This window comes from Octopus sinensis, linkage group LG4 (assembly GCF_006345805.1).
Source record: "Octopus sinensis linkage group LG4, ASM634580v1, whole genome shotgun sequence".
In the NCBI taxonomy this organism is placed as follows: Eukaryota; Metazoa; Mollusca; class Cephalopoda; order Octopoda; family Octopodidae; genus Octopus; species Octopus sinensis.
In genome coordinates this window covers 121,769,332-121,777,510 of record NC_043000.1, presented here as the reverse complement: position 1 = coordinate 121,777,510, position 8,179 = coordinate 121,769,332, and positions in this window count along the sequence as shown.

Genomic DNA, 8,179 nt, shown 5'->3' with positions numbered 1-8,179 from the left:
TATTTGCGGTGCCTATACCATCTTTATATTTATTCTGGCGCGTGCCTATACCATCTTTTTTCTTTTGTTATTCCATATTGTTGGCATAGCTTCCAGTGTATATAGGTTCCAACTCTGTCTGGTCTGAGAATATATTCCGTCTTAGCCAGGATTGAGAAACCAGAGATAATATGATTTATTGTTCCTTCTCCCTCTCCACATATTCTGAAGTTTCATGTTGTATTTGTTTTCACTGTAAGTTTTTAGTAATTTCAGGTGGAGAGCCTTGTGCTGCAATTTAATAATCTTTCAATATCTACTCTTAGTCCTGAGCTTCTCAGTCATTGTTGAGGTTTTGCTTTGTCGATTTCTTTCGCCTTTACTTTAACCCAATATTTGCCACGAAGGGGCCATTCTTGCCATTGTTTTATCATGATCCATTGCTGTCTTAGTTTTGATTTCAGTTGTTTTACAGCGTTTGTAGTTTCTTCTATTTCCTCATAGTTGTTAGGTACTATGACTTATTTTCTGTATTTCCCAGCTTCCTTCAAAACGGAAAACAGTTTTTTTCTTAGTATGTTGTAGCTATTTGTATTAGCTGCCTTTGCTTCTGAAGTAAATATTTCTATAGTCATATGGTGGTTATTTTGCAAAAGTTTTCTAGCTGTAAAGGCCTCTAACACTTTCGATACGTTGAATATATAGCTTTCTATGTCAGATTTTGGGTGGCGCATTCTAAATCCTGTCAACATTTTTCTTAGTTTACTTTCTATTCTAATTAGTTCATTAGAGTCAGGTTAAGAATATTGTAGCTGTAAATTGTAAGTAGGTCGGCTAGAGTGTTGATACCTATTATTTTGTTTTTCACATTGAGCTCTGTTTTCGGTATTAATCTGACACGTCTGTAGCATTCTCTTTTTAACTTCTCTTTCATTTGTGTGTTGTATCGTATCTAGTACATTATTATTATTATTAGCATTAGTATTTCAGAGACCGTTGTTATTTGGCTCAATCGAGGTTTCATTGAGCGGAAAAATACTCAAACGTATTCCAACCATCACAATTCATAGCACGATTCATTTCATTCATAATGCATTTAGAATTACATTATGCAACGCTTCCTTCCATTGCAAGACAGCTGCTTTATGTTGGTTGCTACGCCAAGCAGATAAATATATTACACTTGTAACGCTCACCCATCCGCTAATAATTTTTATTGATGTTGTTCTTGTTGTTTTATGCCTGACCAACCTTTACAGAGTAGATCTATGACCAAAGATATACCAGACGGAAACACTACAAAGCGCAGATGGATTCTTCTTCCTTTCACTCAACGTGAGGTACATTGTAACAACAAATGGTTTCCATCTGTCTCGATCTTTGACAATGGATTGCTGTTGCTTCCATTTGAATTCCATCACAGAGAACACGTCTCTTTTGTCCGCTATGTGTTTGGTGGGACGTTTAAATGAGTTTTCTATCATATTAAGCGTATCTAACGATGCTCTTTTATAAGCGTTGCTGTTGGTGATCAAGTTCATATTTAAATGTTTAACTGAGCCTCTTCATGCTTATATGCATTTATCCCAAATACAGTTGGCTACAAATGATGCTGCTTCTCTGTTTGTGCTAGATTTTTAAACCCTTTCTCCACACAATTCCCAAACCACAAGTAGTGTATTTACCGATATCTTCACTGAAATATCATATATACTGCAATATTTGCTTTATCCTTAAATACTGAAAATGGAAGCTGTACTCCTTCGCCACAACTTTCTCTCACTAATTTTTCTGTTGGCCTGCTCGCTTAGCCAGTGGGGTCGCATCATTTGTGACCAGCAATGTGCAGCAACATCTGACAGCCTGGTCGATCACGGTGATCACGGTGATATATATATATATATATATATATATTTACATATATATGTATGTATGTATATATGTATGTATGTATGTTTGTATGGATGAATGGATGGATGGATGTATATATTTCGTTTCAACTTGATTTCAAATTGAAGCGGAGATTTTAGATATCAATGCTCATTAGACAAGCTCCTACTGTAATAGATCAAAACAGCGTACAGCAAATATTGCTATATCTATAAACAGTTGGATATTGTATACCGTTAACGATAATACAATTGCATCTTCTCTTTAGCTTCAAGGTCGTAGACTTGGATGAATTTAGGCCATCGATGGCTTTCATTATTCGTTTTGAAAATGTAACAAGTTGAAAGACCTCAAGCGTATAAGAACGGGGAACTGTGTCATATGGTTTTTTATAGCCCAGCCATAGTGAAACCAGTTTCCCCTATTACAGTTGCTGTTACAGTTTTGTTGATCAACAATTGTTCGGCGTATCCCCACATTCTACTATTTTGTTCATAGCTGCTTATTTTGCTCAGATGATATGCTTATTACACAATGGTTTTGGATGAATGCAATTAAACAAGATGTTTATATTTTGCGTATGAACTATTGCTATTGTATGCATGTTTTCATGGCTTTTATTTTCAGTTCTATATTTTCCAGAATTAAAGCGGGTCACCAAATGGCAAGGGCCATTTCCTTAATTCGAACAACGCTTGAGGGTCTGTGGTTGGCTGTATTGGTTAATGTATGGTTGTGTATTTGTCTGTGTGTATTTGTGCGTATATATACCAGTATATATTTTTGATTACTGTTTATGAGTGTTTACTCTTAGGGTTTTCACATGTGTATGTGATCTTGTGAACACGTTGAAGCAGGACCTCATATGAGGAATCGCAGAAATGTTTTATAAATTTCAGCTGTTCTTCTGATAGTCTGAACCCTTGAAAATGTGAACAGAACTGCAATTTTCGTTCTTGCAGAACCCTTGTAATTTCAGTTTTCGATGCGCATCACGTTCTTGCATAGTGCATCGCACCTATAACAGTAGGAATGAAGGAAAATCTGTAGGTTATTTATAATCTATGTTTCTCATTTTTTCCCATACATGTTCTCCTGTTCCTCATTTTCTGGAGAAAAAATTCACATTCGCTCAGCATCTTACCTATAAAATGGCACACGACTTTATCTGTCTGTCTAATCCAACTGTATCTATCCTGGAATGTTTGAAACGGATTTCTGTGTTTTTAGATCATCCCATCAGTATTCTGTATTTTAAAAGGTGTGAGCACTTACTGGTCTTCATGTGCTGTTTCGTATGGCAGTCATAACAATTATTCCAGGAACAATTATTGCAAACCATTCTATCGACAATGTCGTGTCTCACGGAAATGTAGTCTTCAGATATATCTTATTTCTTTACTGCCGCCCCTCCAGGGGCTAAACATAGAGGGGGCAAACAAGGACAGACAAAGGTATTAAGTCGATTACATCGACCCCAGTGCGTAAATGGTACTTATTTAATCGACTCCGAAAGGGTGAAGGGCAAAGTCTACCTCGGCGGAATTTGAACTCAGAACGTAAGGACAGATGAAATACCGCTAAGCATTTCGCCCGGCGTGCTAACGTTTCTGCCAGCTCGCCGCCGTATCTTCGGATATATCTGGACAGCTACTGGTTTTATGAGTGATATCTTCAACACTGGTTAGACACACACGTCATTTTCTATCTTAGAGTGTAAAGGTAGAGACACCATTATCTATATTGTTGATCAGATATCTTGTACCTATTTCCAGTTCTAAGAGCAAAGACATAGCTTTGTAGGTGAAATGTGTTGTATTAATAACAATTCCAGATCAGGCTACAGTTCCTGCCAATGCTTTCTCTACCTTGCAGGATATGTACCCATGATAAATTTTATGCGGATATGATGAGTATTTCTTTTATATGTTTCTATTTACTTAGGTTATTTTCCCCATATCAATCCCTGGTTAAAATGGAGAAATTACAATCTCATTGCGATATTATCTTTACTGTTGTACACAGTAAGTGTACGGGTGACAGTTTATGTGTTTATATGTAAATATGTATGAAAGGTAGCGAGCTGGCAGAAAAGTTAGCGTGCCGAGCAGTATTTCGTCTGTCGTTACGTTCTGAGTTCAAATTCCGCCGAGGTCGACTTTCCCTTTCATCCTTTCGGGGTCGATAAATAAAGTACCAGTTTCGCACTGGGGTCGATGTAATCGACTTAATCCCTTTGTCTGACCTTGTTTGTCCTCTCTATGTTTAATACCTTCTGGGTAGTAAAGAAATATATATATATATATATATATATATATGTATGTGTGCGTGCGTGTGCATATGTGTGTATCTATGTGACTGTGGATGTGTGTATATGTGTATGTGTGTGTGTATGTGCGCGTGTGTGTATGCAAGTGTGTGTGCTTGCATTTGTAAGTATCTTCCTGCGTGTAATAACGTGTGTGTAACTTTGTGTCCTTGCTCATCGCTCTGATTGCAAATCTGGCGACCAGTTATATTAGAACGTTGTTTTTTATATCGTTAATCTTCCGTGAAACACGGCCGGCCATTGGTTGTTTGTTTACGAAGGACAAGGAGATGTATATCTAACTCAGAGGCAGGTGATGCTTGGTAATATGAAGAGCACCCGTCCATAGAAAGTAAGTTTATGCTTCAATGAATTTCCTCTAACACATGCTAGTGCAGAATATCATGCAGTAGAATTTCTAATACGCACCCTCACCTTCCTGACAAATGTCATTCTCTCTCTCTCTCTCTCTCTCTCTCTCTCTATATATATATATATATATATATATATTATATATATATATATATATATATATATATATATACATATCGGTCAATTGCCTTATGAGGGATAAATATATACTGAGAATAAGTGGAATGTGGCAGAGTAGCGTTATCTGTTCTAAGATGGAGTGTTAGGACAACTAGTAGCGTTTACTGTTCGAATATTGCGTGGCCTTGCGTTTGAATGTGTGCATATGTGTTATGTTAGCGTGTAAGTTGTAAGTTGTAGCATATTTGCGTAAGTATTGAAAATCACAATGCTCACTCACGGCAAGTTGCTTCATATTGGGAATAATGTCCTGCATTTTGTACTAGCGTTTCAGCCAGATGCGGATGTGGACATTAGAAACCATATGTGAATGTAAATTAGAGTTAGTATCGAAGTGTGAGTGTGCGTGTGGGTATAAGTTTGGAACGACAGTGCCTATACAAGTTCGTCGACATTGTCCTCTTATAGAGTGAATATTCACTCTGAAGAATTCCATTAAATATTATAATTGTGAATTCACAAGAAAGAAGCCAAATAGAAATGTTACAAATTAAACGATGTAATGGAAAGTAGAGATATGTTTATTGCACAGGGATTATGTAGACTAGATTGCAACTGCTAATTGCATACCCTTCGTAATATCAGGTTCTCAGTTGCCAAGTATCATCATAGACAATTACTCTCTTTGATAAAGTTTTGAAGAGCTTGGCATATTGGTAGAAAATCCATTAATATAGCAATGAATGAGAAAAGTGCATGACGGACTTGAAACACGCATTTCATCTGTAGAGATGGATTACAATGGCGTATTTGTAAAGGTGTGTATAATAAATCGTGTCAAATAAATATTGTCAGTTTTACTTTCGGCTCCTGTTTAAGCTTGAACACATCCTTAACAGCCGACCCGATCGATAGGATATTGATTGGTAGCGATTTAGCAAAAGTCTAAAAAGGTGTCAGCACGAATGAAAGCCCATCGATATCCATTGGGCGAAATATGGCAGCCATTAAAATGTTGAATACATTTTGATCCGAATAAAGCTATATTTTATAAGATGGTTTAGGAAAGCATAGCAGTGATCATAAACCAATTTCATAAGACTGCCATAAATACTTTATGAGCTTTTTAATAACCACAGGCTCGAATAGAAACTCAGCTGTAACAACGACAACATTAGCAGGAATACGGCAGCAAATGAAATTATTTCTATGGAGTCACATTTATTGCATGGAAATGCAAATGGCGATTTATCAGTAGCGCATTGATAAATTTACGAGTAGATTCGGCAGCATCCCCATCATAGCGTTTGATATCATGAGAAGAGATGGAGCGGAAAAGGTTATAAAATACACTCAATTACACCCATGGTTCAGGTTCGTTTCTTCTAAAAGTATTTTAGTAGTTTGTATATATATCGGCTGCTCACATACTGGTTGTATACGACACTTTATATCGACTTAATTTCTCCGCTGTTAAAGCCATAACCGTCATAATGTTACTAGTGATTAATTTTATTTGTTGACGTTATTTCGTGTCTTTGTAGCACACATTATATATATAATAACTAATTATAATAATAAACTTGCCAAGGGACAACAAGTATATGTATATATTATCATAATGTATGATTCTTTTTAATCTCTACATATTATCTATTTATTGTTGCGAAACAAATATGTACAATATTTGTATTACGGCAATATGGACAACTTGTATCTCATCACTTACAGTAATATACAAGATGGGAAAACGTTATCCCAAATTCAATTTGCCATGTATTAAATATTCATGAGAAATCATGTAACCATTTAACATTTTTGCCACAGAACTCTCAGTCAGTCTGTCTGTCTCCCTCTTCTCTCTCTCTCTCTCTCTCTCTCTATCTCTCTCTTTCTCTCCCTCTCTCCTCTCCTTCCCTCGTTCACTGTAAAGATGTGTCACTGAATGTTCCTTTACTGGACATCATATCGCTTATTATAGAATCTACATACGCCCCTGCAATCCATCTATGATTTGCTATATTATGATAATATATGATTGAATCATATGATATTGTCTTAAGACAGGTACAATTTGTGGGTCTGGTAAGACGTTTGATTCACAATGATATGGATCCAGATTTAGTCGTACTGCGCTGCACCTTCGCCAAGAGACTTCTACTATAGCCTCGTTTTGATCAAACCTTTGTAAGTGGATCTGGTATACGGATGATATCTGTGCTTGTCCCCTGAAACTGCTTGACAACAGGTATTAGTGAGTTTACGTCCTCGTAACTTAGTGGTTCAGCGAACGAGAGACCATATTTTTAAATAGAATTAGTTTTAGTTCGATTTAATTTTAGATCGAATTGATTTTATTATTATTATCTATTTGAAAATATAGCCATGAAACGTGCGTAGTCTTTTTAATACTATTTACAATTCATTGTACTTTATTGGTTTTTAGAATAAGGTTTCTTTAGTATATATTTTCTATATGGAGTGAATAACATCTTTCTTTATTTCTCTATTGTTTAATAGAGGTTTTTCTCTAAATTATATGCGTGAGTGTATATATATATATATATATGTGTGAGTGTATGTGTGCGTGTGTGCGTGTGCGTGTGTGTGTGTGTGCGTGTGTGTGTATTATATTTCCGAATGATCATTGTTTTGGCGCTATATGTTTGTTCTTCACTCGTTTATTACTGTTCTTTTTCTAACTCGTATCCATTGTCCGGAAATCATTCGTCACACATGTGTGACCACCTCAGTGACAATTTATGTCATCGTGTGTTATCTTATACTGCTTATTCTATTCCCACGAAGGTTTTGCTGAAAACGGGCATGAGTTAGAACAACTGTGAATAAGTGTGAAGAACGAATATATAATGCGTGTGTTTATTTGTCAAATATGTATATATATATATATATGCATATATATATATATATCTATATATATATATATATATATATATATACATATATATATATATATATAGATATAGATATGTGTGTGTATATATATATGTATATATATATGTGTGTGTGTGTGTGTGTGTATAATGTATATATGTATGTAAATATATATACATATATATATATACATATATATATATATATCTATATATATATATATACATATATATAAAACTGAGAATGTTTGTCTGTCTGTCTGTTTGTGTGTTTCCCTAAAACGTGAGGACTATACCACCAAATTCATTCAAATTTTACACATGCCTTACTTAGATTCCGGGGAGTGTCATCGACAAAACATTTAACTTTTTGCCTGGGGTGAGCTCACAGCAATATCATATTTTCTCCACTACGATTCCCTAAAACTTGAAAACTACACAACCAATTTCATTCAAATTTTACACATGCCTTACTTAGGAACAATGTAGTTTCATGGGCAAAAAAATGTTCAACTTCTTGCCTAGAGCGAGCCCAAAGCAATATCATATATTCTCCACTATTTCAGTATTACGTGTTAAAAGTGAAACAAAAACATTTCTCTATTTTATGGCAGAT